The following is an 18,241-nucleotide window of genomic DNA, read 5'->3' on the forward strand; positions in this document are numbered from 1 at the left end:
GGAGGTAATTATGTCTTTTCAGCAGCTCAGATGCACACGAGCTGAGATGAGAGAATTCTGCAACATTTTGGCTCTGCTGAATAATATGCACATACCATCTTCTGTATGTTAGGAAATAACCACTTAGTTTGTTTGGTTCTCTGTCTGCATGCGCACGTTGCTAGACACATTTTACTACCATATCACTGGGTCTAAAAATGTATCTGTTGGTGTACAGTATGCTGTAGCTGCACTTAGTTGTACAACATTGTCAACAAACCCACAGCTTTTCCAGACGATCGTACCAACTACAAACAATGCAACACAGGCGGTGCCAAAGCTGCAGTTCCTCTAATGTCCACTAGAGGCTGCATCCAAAAGTGAGTCGCTCTCCATTGAAAACAAACATGTTCACAGTCTGGTACGAACAACTGTTTTGGCCTCATGGTTTAATTTTGCTCTGGATCACATTGATGCATTTGATTTCAAGTGACATTAGTTTCCAAGAAAACTGTTTGTGTTTGTAATGTGTCACCAGCAGCACTACCCTGCAGCTTTGCATCACAAAGTATTTACTAAACCATGCTCAGTTTTAAGTAATCCGTCTAGATTCTCTTCTCTCACACGTTTCCAAATGTCTAACATCAGTTTCACACTAGTAGCAACAATTGCAGTTCCTCTAATGTCCACTAGAGGCTGTTTCTAAAGGTCAGTCCATCCCCATAGACGTCCATATTAAAATAAAACATGTTTCCACTTTTTTTCTCTCTTTTTCAACTTTTTTTTTCACCTTTTTTGTGCACAATCTAAAGAAACCCCCCAAACAAAGTCCTTGTATGTGTGATCGTACGCTTCATTAAAGACTTGGGTACAGGTGGAGGCAGTCACTACCAAGATGGCGGCGGGCGGAGACGACACACTGAGCTTCAAAACTATTGTTCATGCATGTAGGGATCAAAGGCCACATGATCGCACAATGCATTGTGGGTCACAAGCACCATTTTTAGGGCCAAAGATTGTTTGTTTACATTGGACATCCATTCACAAATCTGCCACTTTAAGGAGCGATGTTAAATTTAATGGAGCAGCAGAACTGAACCGTTCAGGCCGTTAGTCATGTCAGTAAGCGCAGAATGTCTCGGTACGTTCGTCTCATGGTAACAACGGCAGTTTTTCACTGTCATTTTACCAACTTCTGCCACTGCCCGAGGCGTTGCTCTGGCACCGAAGAAAAAAAAAACATTATATGAGTCTAAAACCATTAAAAAGTGAAATATGCAGCAGTTTGTTGTATAAGTCGAATAGAAGAGTGCATCCTTCAGACTCATTGCACCATTTTGTAAAACATTAATGTTAACACGTTAAAAGGACAACAACAAAATACAACTGCAGCTTCATGCAATGTAAACAGACTTTCCAATTGAACCCTAATCCCACAATGCATTACAGAGGCTTTGAACAACCTGCCAAAGTGGACGAAACAGCTGTGAAGTGCTTTGTCCTAGAAGCGAGAAATCCACGTGTCATATGTCTGGATATCGACCGTACAAGACGTCGGTAAGTTGTGATTAAATTTAGCAGCTTCCCCGTCCCATGAGATTACCTGCGCCGTGGCAACGACGACTTGACCTTCAGGTGACGACAAGCGCACCATGTTGCTCTAATTCATCCTCCAGTGTTTTGCAGCTGCAGTGCAGCCGCCCGACCAGAAGCAAACTCCCTCACAACAAAAGGAGAAATGAGTCGGATCAGTGTTAATGACTGTCACAGAGCACTGATACAATGTGGTGAAGTCCTTTCAACCCTTCAGCGCAGCAGAAGGTCCACGTTTTAATTACCGCTTCTATTAGCGTCAGTGTCATTCTCATCTCACTGGTCGAATCCCAAACCCTAACCCTAACTGTGATTAACGCAACCTAGAAGAAGCCTAATTTTAAACTGACGCTTTTTTTTGTGTGTGTGTGTGTGTGTGTGTGTGTGAAATGAAAAAGACCACACATCTCTAACCAACAAACTCTGCCCACACGTCCGTGTTTATAGGCGACTGTGGTCACAGGTTTCACGGAGCTGAAAATACACCTCATCAAAAAGCAAATTCTGTAATCGATCGTGATTTCCATGCAGCTGATTATGCAGCCCAGATCCTCGCCACACACACGCTGTCCCCCGACCAGGTGTGGACCTTCAGTAGATGCAAAAATGGAGGGGGTGGTGGGTATCGATCATGAGCAGATGCTCCTCTGTGAGAATGGGTTTGTGTATGTGTGTGTGTGTGTGTGTGTTTGTCCCGAGGAGATGCAGTTATTGATCCAAACTGCTGGGTTGTTGCATAAGCTCATTTTGATGAGTCCAAGCAGCAGCACAGACAGAGTAATCCTATTACTCACGAGGTAAATGAGGGAAATCTTTACTTTTTTGGGGACATGCAGAACGTCCCCATCAAATGAACCGGTAAAGATAGAAAGTGTTTACATCGACTTTATGTTTCAACATGATCAATCATTCTGATTAGATCTGATTGGTCTGGAGGATTATTAGAGGAGCAGGATCAGTTCTCAACAGAGAGACTTCAGACGAATTATCTGCCCACGTTCGTCGCAACATATTACATCCACTCATTGATGTTTCATTGGGTACACTAGAGAAAAATGCATTCTAATCCACTACATTCTTCCTTTTTTTCATGAAGGTTCTGTTATTCAAGATTAATTTCAAATAATTGAGAGAGCTGTTGATTCAACTGGGTTTGGAGACTGTGGTCTGCAGAACTATTGAATTGTATTGGGCTAATGTTCCTGTTATTTTTACAACCCAAATGCAGTCAGTGGTCTAGACTAAATAACAGAAACACTTAAGAGTTTAATTCAATCCAGTTTAACAGCACCACAAACTACCTCCTCCAACATTATCGTCCGGTTGAATTATCTCCTTTCTGAGGCTGTTTCAACATCAACTAAACATCAGGACAGTAATGGCACTTACCGGTTCATCCAAGGACTGGTGGGGGATGGATTGGGGTTTAAACCCTCTAGACTGGGATCCAAGTGGATTCTCTTTTTCAACATGCACCGATGCAGAACGCTGAATTGTAACCAGATGGTTTTAAATGTTATTTTCCTGTCAGTGATCAAAATATTGTGGCTGACTGGTGTGGACCTAATATTATCTGCAGCTAATAAACTGGCAGGTGAGCGTATAAAAGCTGGACAAATCAAAGCTCTGATTACAGCTGGATAAACAACACTTGCTCCTCCGACACTCAACATCGTGGCTCTGACCCCCCCAAAAAAAACAAACTGTAAATGGAGAATATTTGCCTATGTAGATAATTTGTGGCCCTTCTTTTGCAAACAAACACGTTGTAAAATTTATGACGATATTGCGCCCTGAAATATTAAACAGCGGCTACACTGTAAACAGACGTATGAGAAACATCATTCTACCAAACACCCAACGCTGCCTCTCTGCTCCAGATCTCTAACGTTTCTATACATCGCTTCGTGTTTGGTCTCCGTGGTTACAGCTTAAAGCAGCGCGTCAAAAACGGGTGTTAAAGAGGATGAATCGTCCTGCACTACTCCCTCCAGTGTTGAGATCAGCAGGTATTATACTAAAAAAAAACAAAAAACGTGTGGGTCAGCGTTCAGACTTAAGCGCTTAAGAGACATACATTACTCACAATCAACCTCCACCACACACACACACACACACACACGCTGCAGCTTTTCAAAGCTCTCAACCCATTTCATCTGATTGTTTTGACGCGCTGATGCATCGGAAACAAATTCAAACAGCTCTCAACGTTTCATCCCTCTAAAATATTACCGAGAGGTTCAAACAGCCCGAGCGACAGCTGGGACGGGCTCCAGCGACCCCCGCGACCCCGGTGAGGATGGGATGAGATCTGTCAAGGTTTGGGAGCTACGGACATGAGGACGCAGAGAAAGACACGTCTCCACTTCCTGCCGCTTCCACTGGTCAAACCGATGCCAGCTTCCCAGGGACACGGGTGACGCATTGTCCATTTTTTCTCCTCCCTATGATACCGCTTCACGGAGTGGTTGTCAGTGGCAACTGTCAGTCATTATGACGTCACATCCTGCTTTGATAGCGTCAAATACCTAAAATAAATAAAACGTCCTCTGTCAATATTATATTACTCACCTAAAATGACAGAATGACCATCCTTAAAATAAAGGCATTCAAAGGGATCCGCCAACACTACGTGATATTTAGTCGCTCACTGCGTCCCGTGTTAGTTTTACCACCTGAAAACCAGTCATGGCTGCGTATCGACGGAAGTCGGAGGTTTTTCGCAGAGTTTTTCGCAGACTCTGCCCTCAGGTGGACTTAAATCATTTGACAGAGAGGGTGCACCAGCGATGTTAAACCCAAATAAGGCAAAAAATAAAGTTGCTTTTACTCCAAATGTCCAGTTTGTGCCACCTATCCAGGTCTTTTTTTCGTTGGTTCCTCCTGGGGGATCCCGAGGAACTCCCAGGCTTTATGAAATATACCATGTCTCCACTGGGTCTTCCCCCAGGTCTCCTCCCAGTTAAACACACATCATAAAACGGCAAAAACCAAACTCTCCCCAAGAGTTGCCAGAGGCCAGTAATTCATCTCAAGCTTTCTCTGCGATCTGCTGCCAAAGAAAGGAAAGAACTCCAAGCAAACATACTGTGAAGCTGTAAACATGAGAGTTTGGGGCCATTTTATTAGATAAACTGTTTGTTTACTAACCTTTATAGTATTAAAGGAAGATTGGGGAAGAAAATGAACGGGCGGCGCGGATAGAGCAGCGTCCACCGTAAACACACATTTTAAAAGCTTTCAAAAAATACAAGAGCGCAACTTGAGCTCGGCGGCGTAGCCGGGCAGTAAACGTCAGCGCAATCACGGACACATCTGGAGAAGAGCTTCACCTTGTCACAGAGCGAGAGAAGAGGCTCGACTGGAGAAAACCTGGAGAGAGGCTGCCGCTCGGAGCCTATTTATTATTTGTTTCCTGTTTTCCTGATGCTCCCATGTGCTCTCCTCACTACTAGTGTATTCCGGTGCAAAAAATAGCTCTAAACAAAGCAGCGGAGAACATGGAAAAAAGTCCTGTGAAGAAGGAGTTGGTCCTGACGCCCATGCGGACTGATGAACTTGCACCTTAAGTGATTTGCCTGTGAAACTGCAGCCCACTGGCAGCTCTCCAGCCTCGTCTCGCACAGTCATCGTAGGCGAGTCGGAGAGAGTGTGAACTGTAAGTGATACTGCTGCGAAACAACGAGACAACACGCTGTACCTGCACCTTTGATCGAGACACGACGAAGTCCTGCACACCTGATCCGTAAATGTTATGTAACCATAACGAACCCGGCTCTGCAGACGAGCACAAGTGACATGTTCCAGCTGCAGAGGATGTGGATAAAGTTGGTGGAAGTGTGCTTGTGTGTTTATGGGATAGATACAGGATGATAATGAGGTGTGGCCTGAATTTCTGGAAAGAATTAACTTAAAATTATTACAGTCCTGGACAGAACGTCTGTCTCTTTCATGCAAGCAATGGAAATTTAATTCAAAGTGAAATCCTGTATGGAAACTGATAAGAATTCAAATTAAAACCTCATTCAGAAACTGTTTCATTAAGCTCTGCAACAACACAAACAGTTGGAGAACAACGCTGACATAACAAACAGAGGACGGAGCATCCAATTAGAGCACTAAGCCACAAGAGCAACAGTCGAGCAGGATTTTTTCCTGCAACTTTTATCAGAAAACATCCAATTATCCAACAGCATAAGAGACTTTTTTTTTTTTTTCCATCTCTGACTTCAGTCTTCCAGGATCCGGAGGCTTTGCCTGCAGCCTCCTGCTCGTGCACACAACATGTGACAGCTGACAGTCAATCCACTCTGTGGATCCATAGCTCTCGTTATCGATGGACCACTGATCGACGTACACGAAAAAGGAGGACAGCTGCACCGTAGCCCTGCCAGGCTTCCCCCCACATGTATGGAAAACCAAGTAATGCAAATCAATTTGCTTTCATATGCGTAAATAAGAGGCTTCTAAGCATGAAGGTCAAAAGGTTTTCTCATGGAAAAGTATTTACAGCAGCACATGTGGACGCATTTTGCACGGAAAATAAAAGCAAACTAAAAGTAAACTAAATTCCTATATGAGTATCCGAGATATTTGTGACATTTTTGTTGTCATCATTTTGAGATTCCAACACATTTAAACTTGCAGTTGAGCAGACGCCAAACTCCGAATAATATCAGAAACATGAGACTGTGACTATTCCTTCGGATACTGAGCGTCACCTTACTGTACCCAGAGAGGTCAAACGCTCAGACTGATAATCTGCCAGAAATCATTTTCCAAAAAAGAAAAGGAAAGCGGATTTAAACTCACCATTTCTCTGTGGAGGCGCCGGGTCTTGAAATCATGTCACGACACTAAATCCCCATGAGCCAGAAGCGCGCACTTTCTTCGGTCCGGGCACAAAGCGAAACTGATAACTGAACCTAGATAAGAGAAAGTTCAATAACGCGACGTCGCGGTCTGACGCTCGGGACTCTTCGGAGTGAGTGAAGTGATGACCGGAGCGCAGCTGAGAGGCAAGTGGGAATGTTGGAGAAGTGACCGTGCGCAAAAAGAAAAAAGAAAGAAAAAATAAAGAAAAAAAAAGAAAATGCGGCGAGGAGAGATCTGAGCGCACGGAATCTCAGGAGGAGAACCGGTGGAGAAAGAGACCCCCCCTGGAAAGTGGAGGAACCTCGGGGAGAGATGTGGAGACGCTGCGCGGAGGGTGTCCGCTGAGGAGTGAGCGGAGTCAGCGGCGGAGATGTTGCGCTATGCCGCTCTGCCTGAACTCACAGTGGGCATTAACCCGCACCGGTCTAGTCCCTCCTCTTTAGCTCGAAGTGAAGGAAGCATCTCTCTCTCTCGCTCTCTCTCTTTCTCTCTCTTTATGTGCGCGTAGAAATAAAAGATGCGGAGTCCTGTTGCGCCAAGGAGACGCGCTCTTTTCTGACATCTGCGCTAAAACTGCAATTATTTATTTATTAATTTATATGTTGACCTTTGAGATGGAAAAAGGTCCAAATTTGACTTTGTTTATGGTGATTTCAAGGTGACAGTGTGTTTTTATTTTCCTATTCATTTATTTATTCCCTTAGCTCGTTTATTAAAAGCAGAGCAGCAGCTGTTCACCAACAAGCAGCATCTGGCATCAGCACAGTTTGTAATATTTTCCTTAATTTCCACTTAAGTATTAATTGGATATTGGACAATAAAATAAGACGCAGCTCGGAGCATCTTGCATGTCTCTTTTTTTTTTGTCACTTTTAGATTTTTACAGCCCATGGTTTCCCCAAATGCCTAATACACACACACACACACACACACACACACACACACACACACACACACACACAACCACACACACAAACAGAATGTAAAAGGTTTATGTCATGTGCAAATGAAAGTGTGAACGATGAACTGAAACGTAAACAGAAACTGAGAAGGTGAACTTGAATGACATGACGTAGTCGGTGTTTGTAATAGATCCCTTCGTGTCCTACGTCACTGTGACGTCACGGCGCTACCTGGCGAACACTGTCACTGTCAACCAGGAAAAAATGTCATCGTGTTGTATTTTTGGGGCCAAAACCGAAAAATCTAAAACACCTAAAAGTTTTATCACACACCAACCATTTGATTGAATATGATTAAAAGAAATGATCGGAATGAGACAATCATCAACAACTCTCTGTTTGCAGCCACATTTGATATCAGGTCAGATTAATATCTAACACATCATAAGTTTCAACCTGGGTAAGGTTATGAGTTTGACTAAATTGTTACTAAAATGTTGTCATTATTTGGAGGATTCTTGATACATGCCAATGCTAATGCTAACTGCGAGCTAACGCTACATTAGTTGTGTGTTTCAGGGGTGTCTGAGCAGACATTATCACAGTGGTTCCTTACTTCTTGTAATATCTTTGTTGGAGAGGCTTCACTTGACAAAGACAGACCAGACTTCGTCCCCTCTGTGTCCTTTGGTCAAATCGTCCATCCAGTGAGTGAGAGCGTAGAGGTTGGAGAATATAGTTGCTTCAGTCACAGTCAACTTTTTTAAAATAATACTCATGGTCTCAGAGAGTGAGTGTTTTAGTATAGTCTCTAAAATATATGTTTCCCTCATCCATTCTTGCCAAAACAAACCATTAAAATGCGCTAACCACCATTTACAGGCTATAGCGTTTGAAATGTTTTGCCTCCAGCTAAGCCCCGCCCCTCAAAAAAACATGACACTGTTTACAAACTGTGAAAGGGTCTGTGGCAGTGGTTAAAAAGGACTTCTTCAGTGCTGAGGTCCTGCATTTCCTCCTGGGGTTGGGAGGGTTGGTCCTTGACTGTGACTGTCGCCCCCGTCACCCCCGTCACCCCACCCTGGCTGGACATGAAAGCATCCACAGCCAACGTCTCCTGTCACCGAGCTGCAGGACGAAAGCGCTTCAGGAGGTCATTCATCCCCACAGCCATCGGAATACACACAACGCTAACTGTTAGCGGCCTAATGGTTAATGGCTTGGCTGATTACACTGTCTGTTGCGCATCAGCACACAAGACACTTTATATAACCTCACACTGAGACACTTTGGGACTGAGACACTTTAAGTGACCTGTATATAATATGTAAACTGGAGTGGACTACCTCATTCTTATTCTATTTTTAAGATTGTTTTATTTTATTTGACTCTTATTCTTATGTCTGTGCCTGGTTCATATGTGCTCTTTGTTTTCTTGGGAAGCTTGGACAAAACACTTTCCCTGTGGGCATCAATAAAGTGATCTTGGTGATAGAGGCAGCTCCTGTGGACACTGGTAGATGCTCTGCAGAGACGTCCATGGGAGTCCAGGTGATCTTCTTCTATATCGTGTTTTATATAAAGCAGAACAGGTCTTAGATAACAAGTCACTCCACGTTCGCTGCTGTTCACTCATCTAACGTACTGTGCAGAAATCTGGGGCAATAACTGCAAGAGTTCACTACATTCACTGTCTATTCTACAAAAAAAGAGCAATAAGAACCATTCACAATCACACCAACTCCCTGTTCTTGCAGTTAAAACGTTATTAGAAGTCATAGATCTGGTAACATAACAAACAGTTCAAAGTTCACTGTGATCATACAAACAGAAAAAAAAAGATTTTGCATTTCCATCTGTGGTGTAAGATTATGGAAGAGTTTGAATGTGGAGTTAAAGCAATGCCCAAACATCCATTAGTTCAAAATACAGTGTATAAAAATATGGTATCAAACAGAACAGGGAAGAAGAAGGTTCAGGACTTACTCACTCAGTATTCATCTCTGTCATCATGTATGTTTATGTAGGTATGTATGTGTTAACATGTGCACGTATATATTTACACACAGAGTTGACACGAAGCAAATTATATCCATTATTGATTAATGATTTTAGGACGAGGGGTGGGATTTTTTTTTTTTTACTTACACCCACTCCTTTTCTAGTAAATTAAATTATAAATTGTTAGAATGTTTATTTTGCATTTCTCTTATAATTTGTTACAAATATATGTGCTTTCTGTTATTACTTGATGAACATTTATTTTCCTTATTTACATATTTGAAATAAAGGTGTTTGAGCTCCGTGGCCCTAGAGCTGCTGAACCACACGGTGACGCCGCTGCGATGGTTCACGTCCACGCTGCCATCATCGAGTCCATCCTCTCAAACTCCATCTCCAGACATCTCTCGGCCGCAGCGCGTCATCCTCTCTGCAGAGGAGATGATCGGCTGCAGTCTGAAGTCTCTTGATGAGCTGTTCGCTTCCGGGACTCTGAAGTGTGCAGCTAAGATTCTCTCTGTTCTCTCTCACTCTGGACACAGGCTATTTAACAGACTCCCCTCTTGCAGGTGGCCAACAGCTTTTATTCATCCCATGAACACATCAAACCCACCGTCCCGCTCTAAATGTTCTTACTGCTGCGTAAACAGTGTATATATATACTTTTTGTATATTGAGTGTGTGAATTGTGTTAATTTTATTTGTATTTTTTATGCAACAACCACCAAGGCAAATTCCTTCTCTATACAAACATACTCAATAATAAAGTCTTTCCTGATCCTGAGATGCCAAACTTCCTCGGCCGTGATGTGGACCCCAAGGAAGTTAAACAACTGAACCACTTTAAAGAGTCGCAGACACAGCGTGTAACAGTCAGCGAACAGACGTCACTGACACAACACAGAGATGCATTTTCATTTTAATGGCCTTTGGAGATGTTGACAAAGGAAGCGGTCCTTAAAACGACTCCCTGGAGAGGTGAAATTCACACGGTTGGAGATTTGCTTTCAAGGCGTCTCTGGAAAAATGCTTAACATGGGTCGAGAGGAAGTCATGGACACTGTGATGAGAAATGTGCAGTCAGCTGTTGGAGGATGATGCTGCACACGCTGAAGTCAAGGCCTTTCCAGATAAACAGATTTTACTGCAAAGTCGAGTGACTTCAGAACTGATGTTCAGGTTAGTATGAAATAAGCAGGACAGAGAGAGACAAACATAAGCTGAAAAATGCCGTCTTCTCGGCTCAAACACAATGACAATGACCTGCATCGTTCCAGGGACTTCTGGATAATCTCATGCAAAGAAAAGCAGAGGAAGAGAGAGAGAGGGGGGGATGGGGGGAGGGTGTCAGTGCAGAATGATACTACAGGAGCTTTCCATGTTCAGAGGAGTCGGATGAAAGCAACACACTGATAGGACACATTCATTTTCAGGAAATCAGACGCTGAGCCTGCAGGACGACGTTCAGCAGCTCTACACCTGTATGTTGGAAACATGCGGCACAGCTGAAAGCGTTTTTTTGGACGGATAATAATAAAATCCAGATTTGTCAAGAACAACAGGGCTGTGCAGAGTCTTCTGGAGGGGCAGGTGCTCAAAGTTAAACATTGGTTCATGGAGAATACATTTGAAATACCATATAAAAACATACCTTACAATATAACTGGTTGAACTGTTGCAACACATATTCATAAAGAACGTGTGATGGAATCACAACATACCACATCATTGTCCATATCCCGTATCTTTGTTAGAGAGCAGAGAAAAAGCAAACAGAGTCTTTACCTTTTAAGAGCCTCACACAGCTCCTTTTGTTTTTTCTCCATCTCTGCAGAATGAAGTACGACTGTTAAACTGGAAGAATTACACTGTACGACCACGAATTCGCACCATTGTGCTGATTCATATTCTGCCCTTTATTATTCCAAAAGTTAAGAAATAATTAGTTTGCGTTCATCGATGCCTTTCTTAAAAACCAGCGTGAGTTCTGTGTATTCTGTGATGTATTTACTGAACAATCAGACTCTGCTTTTATTCACATGAACCATTTTCCTCATTTTACCTTTAGGTGAACATTAATGTTACTGGAGCATTGTTGAATAAATGTCAGCAAAAGAAAAGAAGGACTTAGTTTTAAAAGATGATTCACTAACTCTTTGGCTTTTGAGAGTCTTCATATAAATATCTGCTGTGGAACGAACACCTCGTATATTCCACGCTGCTGTTAGAGCCAGAGGACGTCACTATGGAGAAACACCTGATAATTACAGTAACATGTCTCCTGATAAGTTACACATTTGTTTTGTTGCAAAGTAAACCAATGAATACATGATCTGTTATGTACAAATTTGAATTTGCTTCCAAACTTTTGGTGTGTAGTGTAAATATTGCATGCATTTGTGCTTTTATTCAGTTTAATTGTCCACTTTGTGCAAGACAGAGATGTTATTGAAAAGTTACATATTGATGCATATTATATTGCATTGATGAGAGGTTGAGAAAATCACGATTTAAACTTCTCTAATTATTATTGTTGTAATCTTTATACTGTAATGATTCAAAATGGCCCAAAGTCATGTGAATACGCCGGCTGCTCACTGCATAGTTTTAGTGAAATAACATGATCTAAGCCTCATCGCCTCTGGAAACAAGAAAATCACTGAGACTTACTTGACAGTAAAATGATTCATCTCTCTAATGCACAAAACAAACATACAGGAACACATCCACACTGGAAAGATGCTCATTTCACACTGTCAGTCTTGCTAGAAAACGACATGCACAAACGAATGCTGCAAAACCTGCTCACTGGGCCATCAGTTTTTTAATTACTCCGACGTCTTATCAGCGATTCGCTAGAGGGCACGTAGTGATCATGTGACCGACAAGGGTAGATCTAAATTAGTATTATTATTTGTTAAACTTGAAGGGCCACACAGAGACACACTTATAAAAAATAAGCAGCAAAAACACTTGGATTCAGAGAAGGCAGAGAATATTTTCACCTTGCATTAGTCACAGAGGTTCAACCAAAGGGGCAGACCACTCTAATCTCACCCCCAGAAGGTAATGTGCTTTATCAAGATAGTGATAACATTTCTGTGGAGGAAGCAAAAAGTGATAACGCAGAGATTTTTCACACAGATTGTGATATTCTCAGCTGTACCAGCACGTGTCTCACCTGCAGTTTGCAGATGAAGTTTATTGGTGAGAGGAGGTGAGAGGGGCTGAATGCGTAGATGGATGTGGTAGAGGAACCCAAGGAGGGAGGGTCGGGGCGGGGGTACGTCTCAGGAGCTTCGGCTCCTCGTCATCCTATATGGAAATGGACGTGGAAGAAACAAAAATAGAGGGATGGGTAAATAGGAACAGGTAACTAAACAGGCCTGTTATCGATTATCCTCCAGAGAGACTCAGTCATAAAGAAACGTCCTTTTAACAGGAACAAACCCTGAGCAGATGAGCTCATATGGAGGCACCTATAATTAAAGATAAGATAAAGTTACACTGATCAGCCACAACATTATGACCACTGACACTCACAGAGACGAGGTGGCCGAGTGGTTAAGGCGATGGACTGCTAATCCATTGTGCTCTGCACGCGTGGGTTCGAATCCCATCCTCGTCGGTTGTTTTCCAGTTCCTGCAAAACTACTGCAGAGCAGAAACTTTAGGACCTTACATTCATTCATGTGGATGTTTATTAGACATGTAGCACCAGACCAGACCTGACCAGCCCCCCCCCCTCCCCAGCAGGATGCAGTCTGACACACAAAAACATTTTATAAGGTGTTGACTCCAGATTCACTAGATCCCAAACTGATGGAGTATCTGTGGGATGATCCACAGAGGCCCCTCCACTAACAACACCCTCAGAAGGCCCGTGTCCACTCTCTGATGAGTCACCACAAGAGACATCGACCGATATTGTGTAGAATCTAAAAGTGATAAAAGCCACAGGACAAGATAAAGCTGATGCACGTTAACAGGGACATGAACACTCACATGCATCAACAGTTAATGTGACAAACGTGGCTTTTGCATGTGGAAGAAAGGCAGCGTACCTCATCTATTCACAGAAACCCAGACAGGTGTGCACTGTTTTCCTCTGTAGCTGTCTGCATATATCCTATATAGAATGCTAAATATATCGAGCAAACCATATAGTCTATTAATGCCCAGGAGAACGAAATCCAGCAGCAGCTTAACAGCTTAAGAGAATAAAGTGACCTAGAGTGCAGGATTTGCGTCACTTCAGTCTGAAACGACTAGTGTGGTTAGCAATAATACAATACAATGAAGTCCACTCAAGAGAATCAACAGGAGATCTACATCTAAATGGACGTCTGCACCACAGTAACCTCCAATATATTTAGCAGCAGACACCACCCACCTCCATGACAACAGTCTCCTAAATAAAAAGAATCAAACGACAAAAATAGTCTTTATTACACTACAATGGAGCAGAAGTCGAACCAGAAATGAGAAAAAGTACAACAATAAAACTTATTTTTGGAGGAGGAGGAGGAGGAGAAGGAGGAGTCCTGGCCTCCTCTGTCTCTCATGTCCTCTGAACTACCACTACTGATGATTTTCTGCAGATCTTCTCCTAATCGTCTCAATCAGACACTAACAAGCCGCTTGAAAAGCATTAGAAGATAATCTGGGATTCCTTTTGAGGTAACTGGTGGACTCGTTCGAGGGGAGACTCTTTGAAGGAAGACAGACGCCGTGGAAGTGAATCTGAACTCCAGTAAGTGCTTTACACAGGTTATGTTTCTGTGCCGATGGCGACTGATCTTTTTGTTTATCCTCTTTCTTCTGTTGCTTTGTGAACGTTTCTGATTTGGATCCACGATGAGAGAGTCGGTTGTTGGTTTTACAGAGAAATAAAGAGTCACATTTCTCACTTTTGAGATTTTACAGTGTGAAACAGAGAATGTTTGATCTATTTAAATACTGCAACATCAAAATACGTCGATCCAGCATAACATTATGACCACAGACAGGAGAAAAAATAACATTGTGTGACAATTCAGTTTTCTGGAAACTTCTGGACCTGACATTTATTGGTGTGAATGTTACTTCTTTCACACTGCACAAAAATACCCTGAGTCTTCCAACGTCAAATGACCCTTCAAGCAACCTGGGAATTTAGTGGCTCGGCTCGACTTGCCTGCACTGTGAAACACATCCTGCGTGGTCCTGCTAAAATACCTGATGACGCTGATGCAGCTGCCTGTGGCGTCCGACGGTGCAGCCTTGTCATCGTGGAGGATGCTCACTCAGACCTCAAAACAGAGCAAAGTCCACTCACACAAGAGCAGATCAGAGACTGATCTCTGATCTCTCTAAGTCAAACAAATCAAATGTGCAGCTACACGATCTTTAATGGAAGCACGTACGTGAATTAGCCCTACGTCATGTTCGGGACATCCCACCAATTGGGGAAACCTGACTGAACAGCACACGCACGATGTACACGCATGTTCCGGGGCACTTAAATAATGTGTAATGATGACGTATGAGAGAGAGGAAAAAAAAAAAAAAAAAAACAGGCATGCAGCTCTCACAGCGGGAGGTCAGACCTGAGGCTGCTGGCAGTCTGAAAGCCCATTAGTGCCCACCACGCCGGGTCGATCCTGGTCAGAAAATCCCACGGCAACGCGCTATTTTCAGTGAAAGCCGTATTAGACAGCGCCCACCTAGACCAGACCAGGCACCCCCACCCTGTAGCACGCAGCCTGACACAGACACACACAAACACTTTAAGAACAACTAAAAAAAAACATGAAGAACAGCTCAAGGTGTTGACCTGGCCTCCAAATGCACTAACAACATTACGGAAACCACAGAAGACCTGCACAATATTAGGAAGGTGGTCATAAAGTTATGGCTGATCAGTGTATGTTGAAGTTTCAAAAAGTTTCTTGATATTTATTTATTTTTCAGAGGCCAGCCTTGGGGTAGCTTAGATGGAAAGATCGGTATCAGAATCATTCAGACTCAGATATTTTCCCCGAGAGACTTTGTTCTGGAGTTAGAAACGTGGTAAACATCTTTGTGCTGGTGGGGAATCGAACCCAGGTCATACTCAGGCTCAGCTACAGACGTTCATTTTAAAGAGCCGGTCAACGGATTAAATTCTTCGCAAACATCACAACTCTACTTCAAAGATTGTAGCATGAAAGCTGCTAACTAGCTGAAATATTTACATGGAACTTGGGAGCCTGATGCTAAAATGATAGCCTGAAACCTTTAGCTTCTATGCTAGCCTAGCGTCTAAGCTTAAATGCCAATGAGATGTAATAGTTCTACGGTATGAAACAGCTACGTGCACTCATTTTAATGAAGGTTGTTGTCCGCTGCCTCAGTAAACAGGCAGTCGGAGTAAATAAAAGCCTCATACTGAGGCCTAACTACACACATATGAGCTGCATTATAGGTCGGAATGAAGGTGCACAGAAAACCGAACTTTCATCTTTCCTAATGTCCTCGGATGGTTCTGGGTCTGCAGGATCTCTGTGGTCTGGTGTAATGGCTTTTCCCGTCTCTGCTTTCGTACCACGATTATGACGCCCGGTAGTGTTTCCATGTAACCAATGAGGCTTCACATGGTCACAGGCAGCTGCCACTGCCCCTTTACAGTGGCTTTAATAACAGCACCACAGTGCACACAGTCGCAAAAAGTAGAGTAAATTGAAGAAAAGTAAAGCAAAATGAAAAATGTTTGTCTCCCATTTTGGAGAATAATCATTTTACGGACTGAATTTTTGTTTTATTTCTAAGTGCTACCACACACCATCAGTTTTGGGAGTAACAAACAAAAGTAATGCAATTACTGTAATGCATTACTTTTTGCTGTAACGTGGTAAATGTGACGCATTACAAAAAATTATTGTAATATTTTACTCCCAAAATTAATTAAACTAATTAGGTTGAGTGTTTTTATATAAATTTGAGATTAGCAGAGGAGAAAAAGAAAAATCTGAGCAAATGTTAACTTCGTGTTAGAGCCAGTTATTTTTAGTGGTACGTCATGACATTGTGTTTTGGAAACTCTTGTTTCCAGTTTTTTCTTCATCCTTTGTCTTTGTCCTTTTCCCGCCCCTGTGATTCCACTCCCTTGTGTTGCCTTGTGTCTTTTGTCCGCGTGCTCGTCCCCTCATTGGTTTCACCTTTCCCTCGTTAACCTTAATCAGCCCGTCCTGTCAGTCTCTTTGTTTCTTGTCAGTTCGTCTGTTCTTTCCTCTGATGTCCCGTCCAGTTTTTCTTTGGTTCTTGTGTTTGTCATTTCGTAATTATACCCTGGAAATGTTTGACTTCTTTCAAAGGATCGTCATTTCATGGTTTGCTCTTTTGTCTGCACTCACTTTTAGGTTTATCTGCATCTTACAACTAGTTTTCATTGAATCAAACTTTATCATGTCGTCCAGTCTTCCTCCCTTTTAGTGTGTGTCTTGTGTTTGAGTTCACACTTTCCCTGCAAAACCTGTCAACCAATCGATTACTCAGATAAATTGCCTGAAAAGGTTATTTGTTGCAGGGTCAACGTGTCAATACAGTTTGTATCGTGTTTGACTTCAGCTGCTCGATGGGAAGTTGTTGAGATGAAGGTCAGGATTTGGTTTTTGCTGCATAATGTGAGATCTCCTCTGCGCTGGAGCTGCAGAAATTTACTTGGTTTGTTGCTCATAATGAGACTGAGCTGGAGGGTGACGGCATCTCGATATCCACACGGTCAAACTGTATGTGAAGACAAACGGAAAAGGGCAGAGGAGGAAATGCCACGACACAGACTGAGTTGTAGTCTCGAGACTTGATTAAACCAGACGTATCAATATCTGACATTTTGACCTAAATTCAACTGTGACCTTTTGATCTGCTATTCTACAAATGGCACGAACATTTACCAATCAGGCAAACCAGACCCTAACCCTGAGCCACCTTCCTAATGTCGTGACTCATCAGAGAATGGACATGGGCCTTCTGAGGGTGTCTGGCAACATAATGCTGTGAGTGGGGGGATCCAAATATCTGTGGATCATCCCACAGATATTTGATCAGTTTGGGATCTAGTGAATTTGGAGGCCAGGTCAACACATTGTGCTGTTCTTCAGGCTTTTGTTAAAGTTGTTCCTAAAGTTTTTTGTGTGTGTGCCTTTGTGGGGATGACTACTGCCGTCATGGAGCGTCACTGCTATGGGGTGGGGGGGGGACCTGGTCTGGTCTAGGTGGACGAATGAATGAATGTCAAGTCCAGAAAATTGGTCACAAGATGGTTTAAATATTATTTACTTCTCCTGCGAGTGGTCGTGATGTTGTGGTCCATAACTATGTGTTGCATGATACAGCAGTGATTTTTGTGAGAAGTGCAGAAACTGGAAAACATCAACCTCCGACGAGGATGGGATTCGAACCCACGCGTGCAGAGCACAATGGATTAGCAGTCCATCGCCTTAACCTCTCGGCCACCTCGTCTTATTAGCGGTGGACACATGTGGACAACAACTCTGGAGACGTCTTAGTTCATCTTCTGGTACTTCCTGAATTACATGATGTGTCCAGATGTCCTCTTGAAAAAGGCCTTATATGTGGTAGTGTGGCCGAGCGGTCTAAGGCGCTGGATTAAGGCTCCAGTCTCTTCGGAGGCGTGGGTTCGAATCCCACCACTGCCAAATCTTTCTGGTCAATGTTGTGGCTGATCAGTGTAAATAGCTCTTACAAATCGATAATTTAGTAACTAATTAGGCTCTGGACGTTCAGACACTTTCTAAAAGTGGTACGGATTTTATATTGTGCACAATTTCTCTTTAAGCCCCCGTCACATTAGGACAGTCTGCACTTTTCAACCACTTCAGCCCATTGAGGCCACGCCCACATCTACCAAA

At 42.9% G+C, this 18,241-nt stretch overlaps 1 protein-coding gene and 3 non-coding genes across 5 annotated transcripts in view; 2 read left to right on the forward strand and 2 right to left on the reverse strand.

Moving 5' to 3' along the window:
- Nucleotides 1–6,912, reverse strand: part of htr4 (5-hydroxytryptamine receptor 4) — a 187,257-nt gene extending 180,345 nt beyond the window's left edge. For both annotated transcript variants that reach the window (XM_047585264.1, XM_047585265.1), the window contains exon 1: nt 6,385–6,912. The gene's annotated coding sequence lies outside the window, so the exon portion shown is untranslated. The remainder of the gene's footprint in view (nt 1–6,384) is intronic.
- A 5,984-nt stretch (nt 6,913–12,896) lies between these two features.
- On the forward strand, nt 12,897–12,978 carry trnas-gcu. Its single transcript has one exon. It is a non-coding gene; the product is annotated as a tRNA-Ser (tRNA).
- Nucleotides 12,979–17,749: 4,771 nt separating this feature from the next.
- On the reverse strand, nt 17,750–17,831 carry trnas-gcu. Its single transcript has one exon. It is a non-coding gene; the product is annotated as a tRNA-Ser (tRNA).
- Nucleotides 17,832–17,946: 115 nt separating this feature from the next.
- trnal-aag lies at nt 17,947–18,028 on the forward strand. Its single transcript has one exon. It is a non-coding gene; the product is annotated as a tRNA-Leu (tRNA).
- Nucleotides 18,029–18,241: the final 213 nt, after the last annotated feature.

Source organism: Mugil cephalus, chromosome 5 (assembly GCF_022458985.1).
Source record: "Mugil cephalus isolate CIBA_MC_2020 chromosome 5, CIBA_Mcephalus_1.1, whole genome shotgun sequence".
Classification (NCBI taxonomy): domain Eukaryota; kingdom Metazoa; phylum Chordata; class Actinopteri; order Mugiliformes; family Mugilidae; genus Mugil; species Mugil cephalus.